Source organism: Carcharhinus amblyrhynchos, chromosome 25 (assembly GCF_965287045.1).
Source record: "Carcharhinus amblyrhynchos chromosome 25, sCarAmb.v2.hapA, whole genome shotgun sequence".
NCBI classification, from domain to species: domain Eukaryota; kingdom Metazoa; phylum Chordata; class Chondrichthyes; order Carcharhiniformes; family Carcharhinidae; genus Carcharhinus; species Carcharhinus amblyrhynchos.
Window position 1 is genome coordinate 27,724,244 of NC_137348.1, and position 12,931 is coordinate 27,737,174.

Sequence of the window (12,931 nt, forward strand, 5' to 3'; positions counted from 1 at the left end):
ATTCCTGTAATCCCAGGTATTTACCCTGCTAATCCCCCTGATATTAGGGTCAGTTTAGCATAGCCAATCCACTTAACCTGCGCACCTTTGGACTGTGGGAGGGAACCAGAGGAAACCCACAAAGACATGGGAAGAATGTGCAAACTCCACACAGTGATCCAAGCCAGTATTGAACCTGGGTTCCTGGTGCTGAGAGGCAGCAGTGCTAACCATTGTGCCACCCCAGTACAGATACAGCGAGACCCAGAAACACATGACGGGTGACAGAATCTGAAATGAAGAAAAAGGTACCAAAAGTATTAGTGCGACTGCTGAGGTGGGGGGAAAGACTGGAAAAGTATGGGATTGGGGAAACGTGCAGACTAGAGGGAGATCAGTGATTTATCTGGCAATTGTTTACTGGGAAAGAAAATTAAATTTAATGGATACACATTTGGTTAGACTATAAGGTATTAATTTATGGAAAACAAGACCTTGAAGTCAATTCCTGCTACATGTGGTGGTGGTGGTAATGGCAAGAGATCTCCCAGTGCATTGGAGATGGGGGCACTTGCACAATGGCACCCCGAGAGATGAGCTTCACCAGTGAGCCCATTTCATCAGGAATAAGAATGCCATTGAGTCAAATCCAGACTAATTTTCAATTAAGGGATTCCCCATTTTCTTTACAAGTTATCCTCAGCAGGGGAACAACTTGGAAAACTGGCTTCTTTGTACGATATCCTGATGACAAAATATTGAACAAACCCTCGATTCTAGAGAGAACATAGACCCTAAAGGGCAATTGGAGATGGGCGATAAATTTTGGCTACTGTGACGCCCACATCCCGCAAATGAATTTGCATTTCTGTCCTCTTACCTCTGGTTTCATGAAAAGTAGGTCATGTTTAACTAATTTACTGGAATTCTTTGAGGACATTGAGTACGGTGGACAACGAGGAACCGGTGAATGTGGTGTATCTGGATTTCCAGAAGGCGTTTGACAAGGCGCAGTACAAAAGGCTGCTGCATAAGATAAAGGTGCATGGTATCGCAGGTAATGTATTAGCACGGATAGAGGATTGGTTAACTAACATAAAGCAATGGGTGTTTTTGGTTGATGAGCAGTGACTAATGGATTAGTGTTGGGACTGCAATTGTTTACAACTTGCATAGATGATCTGGAGTTGGGGACCAAGTCTAGTGTGTCAAAATTTGCAAAAAACACCAAGATAAACGATGGAACAAATTGTGCAGAGAACACAGTCTATAGAGGGGTGTAGATACACTGAGTGGGCAAGGGCCTGGCAGATGGAGTACAATGTTGGTAAATGAGGTCATCCATTTTGGTAGAAATAACAGCAAAATGGACTATTATCTAAATGGTAAAAAATTGCAGCATTTTGCTATGCAGAGGGACAGGTTTGCAGGTACAGCAGGGTAATTAAGAAGGCAAATGGAATTTTGTCTTTTGCTAGAGGGATGGAGTTTAAAAACAGCGAGATTATATTGCAGCTGTATAAGGTGCTGGCGAGGCCACACCCAGAGTACAGTGCACAATTTTGGTTTCCTTACTAGAGAAAGGATATACTGGCACTCGAGAGGGTGCAGAGGAGATTCATTAGGTTGATTCCAGAGTTGAGGTGGTTGGCTTATGAGGAGAGACTGAGTAGACTGGGGCTATACTCATTGGAATTCAGAAGAGTGAGATCATCTTATAGAAACATAAGATTATGAAGGGAATAGATAAGATAGTTGTTTTCACTGTCAGGTGAAATTAGAACTGGGGGGGTCAGGGCATGGCCTCAAAAAGGGGGAGCAGTCTTAAGACTGAGTTCAGGAGGAACTTCTTCACACAAAGGATTCGGAATCTGTGGAATTTCCTGCCCAGTGAAGCAGTTGAGGCTACCCTGCTGAATGCCTTAAAAAACAAAGGAAATTTTTGAACAGTAAAGGAATTAAGGGCTATGGTGAGTGGGCAGGTAAGTGGAGCTGAGTCCACAAAAAGATCAGTCATAACCTTATTAGATGCGGAGCAGGCTCAAGGGGCCAGATGGCCTATTCCTGCTCCTAGTTCTTATGTTTGATTTGGAAAATTAGTTCAGTGTTACAGTTGTCATGTTTGTTCTATTTATGCGTTTGAGTTCAGCTTTGTGTCAACACAAATAAGGCGAAGGACTTCAGACCTAATTTGAAACCCTGCTTTCTTTCCCCCTTCCCAGCTTTATCCCAGGGTGGAAGAGTCAACTACTAGGGGTATTAATTTTAAGGTGCGAGGGGTGAGGTTTAAAGGAGATGTTCGAGACAAGTTTATTTTACACAGATGGTGGTGAGTGCCTGGAACTCACTGTGGGGGCGGTAGTGGAAACAGATGCATAGAAATCATAGAAACCCTACAGTGCAGAGAGAGGCCATTTGGCTCATCAAGTCTGCACCAAACAAAATCCCGCTCAGGCCTATCCCTACATCCCTCTAACCTGCACATCCCCGGGTACTAAAGGGCAATTTTGCAAGGCCAATCAACCTAACTCGCACGTCTTTGGACAGTGGGAGGAAACCAAAGCACCTGGAGGAAACTTGTGCAGACACAAGGAGAATGTGCAAACTCCACACAGACAGTGACCCAAGCCAGGAATCGAACCCAGGTCCCTGGAGCTGTGAAGCAGCAGTGCTAACAACTGTGCTACCATGCTGCCCATCATAGTGAGTTTTAAGGGGCATCAAGACAAATACATGAATAGGATGGGAATGGAGGGGTATGGTCCCCAGAAAGGTTGGGATGTTTTAGTTCAGTTGGGCAGCATGGTCAGTGCAGGCCTGGAAAGCCAAAGGGCCTGTTCCTATACTGTAATTTTCTTTTGTTCTTTGGTCCCCAACCAAATTTGCCTTTCACCATTCCAGCTATCAAACTTGCTTTGATATGTTTATTGAAAATTTTCTTATTTTACGTAGCAAACAAACACATACAGATCCAGAGTGCTCGCATGTACACTCCAACACGGTGGGGCACAGGGCTCCCCAAGAACAGGGGACAAGCCCCTGGAACCCCGGCACCCACCCCACCCAAGTCCTGCCTAATTGCACCAGTAATGACAGTGATAATATAAAAACAAAAAAAGTAGAGGAACCAACTGAGCGCCCAAACAGCCCAGGCTATAAACTAGTGAGCGGAGAAAAGGAAGAGTGACAGTGGAAGGAGAGAAGAAGAAAGAGAGAGAGGGAAAAGAGAAAAGTTCTCAAATTTATCCCCACATCTCTGCAGGGTGGGCGGGCGTACGTACTTGGACAAAGGGCCAGGGTGTGTCCACGCATTGGGCGGGGAAGGGGGGGGGGGTGTGGGGTGGTTTGACTCGTTCCATTTACGATTTGGCTGAGTTAAGTACAGCTTTGCCCAACATATTAGGTTAGGTTGATTGGCTATGCCAAGAAATTGCCCTTTAGTGTCCAGGGATGCGTAGGTTAGAGGGATTAGTGGGTATAATATGTAGGGATATCGGGGTAGGACCTGGGTGGGATTGTGTTTGGTGCAGACTTGATGGGCCAAAGGGCCTCTTTCTGCACTGTAGGGTTCTATACTCAGTGGTCTTGGTTTATCTCAAGTATGCAATTCTGTAAGTACTCAAGACACAATTTAGCGGCAGTGATTCTACATTCCAGTGCAGCTACAACATGGGCCTCTAACTATAATGTGGAAAAGTCCCCAGGTAAGACCTGTCCACAGCAGACAGGACAAAGCCAACCCTGTGAATAACCATCCCATCAGCCTGCTCGGTCATCGGTAAAGTGATGGGAGAGAGTGGAAGGTGTTGGAGAGTAAGGGTCATGGTTTGCAAGGACGGTGGAGTCATGGATTGGTTTTTGTCTGGAGGGGTGGGCAAGAGACGGATCGAATTGAAGCAAGTGCAATTGCTAACGGGAGATGGGCTTTTCTAGATACAATTTTTTTTTAAAAAGGAGAGGAGGGATTGATCAAGCAATATCAGATTGGAAACTGAGTTGGGACCTGTTGGAAAAATTGAGACTGCAGAAACATCCGCAGTAAGAAGTCTCTCAACACCAGGTTAAAGTCCAACAAGTTTATTTGATAGTAAACCCACATTGTCTGCACCTTTTAAGAATTGATTAGCTGTAAAGACGTGCATTCTAATCAGTATTCTGTAAATACTCTGTTCGAGACCAGAACTTGCCACTCACCTGACAGAGGCAAACCCTGAAAGCTTGTGGGTTTACTATCAAGAAAACTTGTTGGACTTTAACCTGGTGTTGTGAGACTTCTTACTGTGTTTACCCCAGTCCCCACCTCCACATCATGAAACATTTGCAGAACAGGGCAGTTAAAATGATGATAGCCGCTCCTTGACGTACAAATTCATTGAGCCAGTATTGCCCTCTACTGGTTAAATATTGAAAAAACAATGACCCGCAAGAGTAAATATGGGTGAGGGTGAACTGCAAAAGTTCACCAGGTGCAGCTGAACTCAAATCTGCTTCATCTGTAATGGGTCTTGTGCACTTGCTCAACCTGTGGTCAGACAAGTAACCCCTAATTGCTCTTAGCAGCTTATTGAAATACTTGTCTATCATCCAACGAGGCGGTGAAAGATAAGTGAAGTTAAAACCACGACATTCAAAAGTGTGGACTTTTCGGGTGCATTGATCCTGTGGTGTCAATTTTCTTTGTAGATGACAAATGGCATGCCTTTAATATAGCAGGATCTAATTGCTAAGTAGCTTTAATGCCATAAAAAAATGGCCTCCCCATTCCACACTGAGGAAATGAAATGCATCTTCACATGGAAGATGCATCTTCACAGGATAGCTAGCTTTCTCCACTTCACCGAACATTTGAGTGTACCCACTTTTCTGTACAAACGGATGGAAAAGCCTACAAAGTAATTGGCTTTGTGAGATATTCCCGTTACTGTTTTAGAATTTGCCTACCAAACCTGTACTAACGCAGTTTGCTCACCCTTCAGCAACAAAGTAACAAGACAAGGCCATTTGCCATAATAGTAGGGGCGGGTTCAATTTTGTCTTTTTAAAAAAGCACTTTAGAGGAATATGGATCAAACACAGGCAATTGAGATTTTCTTTGTGATTAAAAAGAAAAGGGCATCTTGGACAAGTTGGGCCGCTGGGCCTTCCCATGCTGTAAATCTCTAACATTATGACTCCGTCCTAACCTGTTCTGCCACCATCTAGTGAAATAATGGTTGATCCATAATTTCCATGGGGTAGGATGTTCTAACCGAGCTCGCCTCTAAGTCAGAAAATCCTACGAATCATCCTGTCAATGAATCTTTTCATGGTTCCCCCCCACTGCCAATGATTCCCTGCGGCAGGAGGGACAAGGAAATTCCCCCTCATACCCCTTACTCTATGTGTGGCAAAGGGTTAGCTAAAGTCTATTAATCTCCAGTTTAGTAAGAGCATTCCAAACCATCCTTTTGCAGGTGGCACAGTTTCCTATCTTCAGTCCTGAATAGCCAAGCTCTAACTTTTAGGCTTTGTTCCCTAATCATGGATTCCCTTCCTGTGAAAAGGCAAAAGTAAGGCAGTGGCACACTGAAGCGAAATCCTGACGCACGTAATCTTTCAAGCAGTGAGCCATCTTTTGAATTTTACTTATCCTAGCAAAATCATACAATCCTCAATGTGTTGCCTATGCTGTCAGGTGCCTGTAAGAGGTTATAATGCACCAGTGGGTCTGAACAGATGAACTTTCCCCTTGCTTGCTGAAATGTGATGCTTTTCTCATGGTCCCCAAAAGCCACAGTTAGCCCTTTTTGTAAAAGGTCTCTCAGCGGATTGGTAACTAAATTTGCCAACCTGATTGACCATTCCAAGGAATCTCTGGGCATCAATGCTGCACTTTAGTTGTGGCTTTCATTTTCTTTGGTGGTCTACCCTTGCATCCCCCAAAAATTAGTGGTTTTGGCAAATTCAAATTTCTCATTTAAAGTGAGGCCTGCATCTTGTAGTGCTCTGAGCTTCACAAACTCGATCGTGCTCCTACTCTGTGGCTCCATGGATAAGCACGTCATCTATGTGACAAATTACAGACAGTCACACAACTGTTTGCCTCCCAGAATATTTGACATAGTTCACCAAAATATCTCCAGAACTGCTGATTTCCCAAAAGGAAGGCAGATTAAACAGATCCATCTAAAGGGCATAGGGCTGACCTTCCCTTCTTGTCCTGCTGGTCAATGGGCAGAACGAGAAGGGAAGGTCTCGATGTGGGCGAAACAACGAGTTCAGGATTTAAATACTAAGCCTGGGATGGAGTCGTCCAAGCTCACTTGCCTTAGCCAGCTCACCGGTGAAGGTCCTCACGAGGTTCATATGGCCACCAGAGAGGTCGGGGGCAGCAGAGGGCAGTGACCTTTGGGCAATGCCAGTCTTGCCTTGGCATAGTGGCACTGGACACTGCCAAAGGGGTATGGCCTGAAGGGCAAAGCCTAAGGGAAGGTGGAAGGGATACTGTGCATTCTCCAGAGTTTTGGGTGGGTGGGGAGAGGCAAGGGTCACTGTGCACTCTGCAACTGACGATCAACGAGGGCAGGCCCAGTTGAGGGGCGATCGGCCAGGCTGGGGGTGGGGAAGGGAGGGGTGCATGATCATGGAGTGGATTCCTGACACGTCTCTCTCTGTGCAATAGCACAGAGAGAGATTGATTTTGAGCATGTACAATAGTGCCTTCTGGTGTAAGCAGCTGGCTTTCTGGTGAGCTTAGGCCCTTTCCCCAGCTTGCAGGAAACAGATCTTGTTTCATCTTTTGCTAAGGGTGCCATAAGATTGGATTTTTAAACTTGCCCAAAAACAGATCAGAAACTCTCCTGTTTTCAAGCTTGTCTGAGGCTTAGCATTTTTTTTGATGAGAGAGCCCCATAATAAACATTAGCAGCCTAGACTGCTGGTTGAGGGGTATTTTCCAAAACCTTCCATTAGCATTAAGTTTAATGAAGAGTTGGCAAGCTTTGCCATGTGGTCATCCACTGATGTCATGGGATGAATTTCCCTCTGGACCATTTGTTTAATTGTGTGAGGTCACCGTTTTAAAAAAAAAAGTGTTCAGTTTGGGGAGTGTTACAAGCCCTGAATATCAGAATTGACATACCTGTGTATCATTCTGACAAGTTCCTCTTTAACTTTGGCGGGAGTAGATAGATATAGAGGTGTAGCAGTCTGAAGCAACATAATATGGTATACATGCTTGGATGTACCAAGTCCCTAACAGAGCCTTGGAATTCTGTCTTATTGTTTTGTTGTCAGGCTTTGTAGAGGGTCTCTGAAATTTGTCTCCTGTGGAGAAGGGTAACAGTATCTGACCTTTTTTACCTATAGATTTGTGCTTCCTGAAGCTTGTAATTTAAGGTCTGGCTGGATTTTTTTTTGATGTGGAGGTGCCGGTGTTGGACTGGAGTAAGCACAGTAAGAAATCTCTCAACACCAGGTTAAAGTCCAACAGGTTTATTTGGTAGCAGAAACTTTTGGAATTTCACTCCTTCAGGTGAGCCACCTGAAGAAGGAGTGACGCTTAAAGCTTGTGATACCAAATAAACCTGTTGGACTGTAACCTGGTGTTGTGAGATTTCTTGCTGGGTTTTTTGAGCCATACTAACTGACAGTTGAGTCTTGTAACACCAGCTCCAGTGTCAAGTTTAAAGTCCAAATTAAAGCCTTTAATTTCCAAGTGACGGACAGTATGTCTTGTTCACGATCCTTGACTTCCCCAAGGAACTCTCTGATACCGTTCCCTTGCTTCCTGGTATTCGAGTTATCTGCATGTTATGGATACTCAGTTGCTTTCTCCCCTTACAAAACCATTTGAAACATCCTGTCTTTCTGCATTGGAAACATTCGCACTCCTTACTGGACAATCTTTTCTGCGCTGCAACATAAACACCTCAAGATGTGCGCTGTCAGTTTTTCTGTCCTTTTGACAGTTTTGGAGGTTTGAGTGGGCAGGGTTGCCACCATTCTGGCCAAGTGGCTAATGGTCTTCTCTGAAACCTCAGTGTGTTGATGGAGTAGAGACCAATTTTGCTTCCTATGTTTGGTCTGCCTATCTATTGAAGTGATCAAGTGTGTGGGGTCATCCTGTGAAATATTTGAAAGCTTTTCAACATGACTTCTGAGAATGCTCTCGCAAATAGGTTAGTCTCAATGCCCCATAGCTACCAGAACCTGCTAAACTGCATTAGTAAGAACAGATCCAACAGGTTTCCCTGATCTTTGGGTCTCAAGATGTGTGCTGTTGGTTTTTCCACCCTTTTTTGGCTGTTTTGGGAGCTGCTGTCATCGGGCCCAAGTTGCTAGCAGTCTTCTCTGAAGCCTCAGTGTATCTGAGGCCTGACAACAAGGTTCTGTTTTGGTCTAAAATATGCAACAAGTACTTTTTGGATGGTTTTGAAGTGTGTAGAGGGCTCTTCTACCCCCTGTCTCGAGAGACTCTCATTGGTGATGGGTCCTCTGGTGTAGGGGAATTAATTAATCTGTTTTTCTGCTCTGTGGCAAGTAAACCTGTGCTGCTCAATACCTTTGGCACTTGTGGAGAAAAAAGCTCCTATGTTGGCCTTTCCGTGAGTCTTCCAAGTTGTTGAACAGCTGCAAGAGGGGCATTGATTGCTTACTAGGTGCTGACATTGCATTGACTGAGTGCCTCTCAGGACAGGAAGGTTTCAGATTCTTGCTACTGACATTTCCCGTCTTGCACTTTCTCACCATGAGTGTTCTGTGAAGGGCTCCAATCGTTGTTAGATTGGTGTCATCACTGCTGCCAGGTTAGTGTGGTCTCTCATGGCCTCATCTCAACAGAGATGATGGCCTGACTTATGTTACTTCAAAACTTATTTTTTCACACTATGCATAAGAGCCACTATGCATAGGCACATCATGCATAGGCATATCTCTCTTGCGGGCAGACTATTCTGCTTGCCCTGAGTTTCCAGCAATTACTGATGTATTTGACCACACCTTTTGTAAGCACAGGAGCTGAACTTTAACACGCTGACGTGCCTGAAGAGTTCAGTCTTTCCTTCCCTCACAAGATTAGTTATCCTAGAGTTTGGTTGTTCCACCTCCTGAAACGTGATCCACAAACAGTGAAACAAATCTCTTACTTTGAAATCATTAATGTACTCCTGTAATTGGAAATTGGGCACATTCCAAACTGTCCGTGCTTGTGCCTTTATGTTCACTCAGCCATCTAAAAATGCTTCGCTGACTGTAATTTAAGGAAATTTCCCCAGTCTCTCAATGCATTTAGTACCAAAGAATCCCTACACTGGAGTAGGAGACCATTCAGCCCAGTAAGTCTATACCAACTCTTTGGAAGAGCATCTTACTCCAGCCCCCAACCCTCTCCATAACCCCACACATTTACTATAGCTAATCCACCTAACCCACACATCTTGGGTCACAAAAGGACAATTTAACACAGTCAATCATTCCCTCCAGCACATCTTTTGGACTGTGGGAGGAAACCCATGCAGTCACAGACAATGTGCAAACTCCACACAGTCACCCAAAGGTGGAACTGAATCCAGGTGCTGGCGTTGAGGCAGGAGTGCTAACCATTGTACCACTGTGCTGCCCTACTTGTCTGGAGTCCCACAGTGAGCACTGGAGGCTCTGCCATTTGTAATTATTCCATAATATGGAAACATTTCTTTGGATTTTGACCATGTTTGAAAAGAGACCTTACCTCATCCCGTTCTTGATGGTTATGGGTATTAGATAGAATCCATTTCCGTGTTTGATTATGTCCATAAACAGGCTACTGACCTCAACAAGTTAAATATTAATTAGACTTTAAACATGCCATATGACAATAGGATAACACACCTTTCCCATGTTTCAATATAGAGGAGAGTGTAAGGCTATATCCTGTGTTGTTATCAAGCCAGCTGATAGAATTGAAATAGTGAAACCAGAGGGAACCTGCTACCTGATATCTGTGTGTAATGCATGTTATTCCCCAGAACAGGAACTTCATGGACATGCACCTGTTGTCTATCGCCTGGTTGAACAAGCCTGCAATCTTTGCACGCTCTTTGACCCCATGAGTTTTGGATCCATTGTGTGTCCATCAATGTCCATGTACACCCATTTCTGTGCCATCACCCACTTCTGTTTCAGCCCATCTGTTACTCAAAGCTTCTGGATTTGACCATTCCTGGCCAGTTTCCATCATGAACCTTTCATAAATCCAACTTGTTCATAAATCATCATATCCATCTTCACTTACTGACTTCCAATTCCCCATATGCCTTAAAATTAAACTTTTCATTTTTTATTAAATCCCTCCATTATCTTCTCCCTTCTTATCTTGGTGACCTATTGTCCCCACAATCTCTCAACTCCTCTGTCCATAGTTTCTTCCCTCTCTCCCTATCTCGAGTTCGATGTCTTTATCCATCTGGGTCCAATCTTTTCATTTCCTAAGACCCTCTACTTAAGCACCTCCCTCTTGTTCTTTAAACTCCTGAAAGCCCACCTCTTTGGCCAAATATCCTCCTAATCTTTGGCTGAGTGTCCATTTTTCCTGCATCTCTTACGAAGAACTTTGAACATTCAACCACCCCCCACAACAATACAAGTACCACCAAAATGCAAATTGCTTGTTGGTTTTAAAAAAAACCCAGCATATTTCCCCTCATGAACAGATCATAAGGACACTGAGTGAGTTTGAATTATAATATTGTCTATATAGTAATACCCAATAACTTTAAAACATTCCAGAAATGTGAAAATGTGAATCTGCACAACACAAATGGTGCATGAGAAAAATAATTTTTGTATTAAAATAAACCTGCTTTCTTGGACTTCATGGGGTAATTGTAAAGCATGTCCAAAGATGTGTGAGTTAGGTTGATTGTCCATGCTCAATTGCCCCTGAGTGTCACGGGGATTAGCAGGGTAAATATATGGGGTTAAAGGGATAGGGCTAGGATGGGATTGTTGGTGCAAACCCGATGGGCTGAATGACCTCTTTCTGCGCTGTTGTGAGTCTGTGAAGTGATAGCGAGTCTACATCTGGTTTACATCTCCCTCTATTCTCATTTCTATTATTGAGGGGTGGAGGGATGTAGACTAACTGCCAATTCATTATTACCCATTTTACACTGTCAAAAGCTACTCTCAAGTTTTCTGATCTCCATCAGTTAGACACAATCAGTGATGATTTCACAATGTTAGTACTGTACTTCTTGCTGCTCTTGACTAATGCTTTGTTACTCAATACATGACTGCAGTGTGACAGTGAATGTGGCACCCATGATAAGTATTCACATAACAGTTGGTTCCAGCTCTTCACAAATAACACAGTATAACACCCTCCATGTTTATTTATACTCTTTTTAACCATATTTGCCTTGTCCATTTGATGCAAAATTGTTGTCAGCAAATCTCTGGTTAACGAAGTAATCCTTTAATTGGGTTATCACACTATTGGAGGAGGCAGTAATTATTCAGTAAATGAGTTCTCGGGTCATTGCAGAATGATCAGATCTTGGTTCCGATTTGAGTTCTATCTCGAGCTGAAATATTAATCTTGGCCTTGCTGTTATGGTTTACAGTAGACCAGGTTCTTTCCTTCAGAGAAGGGAGGGCTTCCCTTGTCCATCTCCCGCTATCTAGTTTTGCAGTAATGGTGGCAGAGTAGGCTCTTCAACTGCAGCTATTATAGGACAATGGAATTGTCTCAGAAGTGAGAGGAGAGAATTCTAAAAAAAATTATAACCATGCAAATATATTAATTATAAATGTGATAGGGTCTTTCTTCCATTGCTTCCAAAATGTATTTAAATTATTTACCAAGAAAGAGTTAGGTAATGGCCAAAAAACGAATACTTAAGAGTTAGCAACTTTCCAATTCTCTTTCTAAGGCAGACATTTGCCTGTTTTCATAGCTAGTAATTCCTGGAACATGTTGGTATGTCACTAGAGGCTTATAGCTTGAATGGCACCATTCTGCCTCAAATGTGGCTGACTAGCATCTCTCCCGCCCTTACCACTAGCCACTGGCATGTTGGAAGGATTTCCAGGTTGACAGAACCTGTTTGGCCACGCCTTCCTTGGCCATCAGCTCCTGGGGCGGGACTCGCACTTGGAGCTTCTGGCTCAGAGGCAGAGACGGTACTCATTGCACAAGACATTCTGTTAACAACTTTAATGAGTTAAAATAATCTTTAATAGTCCAACATTTTATCAGTACCTTCGACTTAATCATTCTTTTACGCTGAGGGAATGTTTACTTTAAAAGGAAAGTACGTTCAGTAATGTCACGATGCACGAATGTAAGATTGGCTTTTTTTATGTTTGCCAATGTTATTTGTGACTTTCCTGTTTCTTCAAAAGAACAAGTTAGCACAGGCATATACCTGTAAACTTAATCTTATCAGGGATCGTTTGAAGAACATAAGAACATAAGAAATAGGAGCAGGAGTAGGCCATCTGGCCCTTCGAGCCTGCCCCGCCATTCAATAAGATCATGGCTGATCTGTCATGGCTCAGTTCCACATTCCCGCCCTCTCCCCATAACCCTTAATCCCCTCTTTTATCAAAAACCCATCAACCCGCGTCTTAAAAATATTTAGAGAGGCAGCCTCCACCACCTCAACGGGCAGAGAATTCCAGAGATTCACCACCCTTTGAGTGAAGAAGTTCCTCCTCAACTCCGTTCTAAACCGCCCCCCCTTTATCTTGAGGCTGTGCCCCCTAGTCCTACTGTCCTTTCTGAGCGAGAAGAGCCTCTCCACCTCTATCCTATCCATCCCATTCATCATCTTATACATCTCAATGTGATCTCCCCTCATTCTTCTAAACTCTAACGAGTACAAGCCTAGTTTATTCAGCCTCTCCTCATAGCTCAACCCCCTCAACTCTGGTATCAGCCTAGTAAACCTCCTCTGCACTCCCTCCAAGGCCAAAATATCCTTGCGTAAGT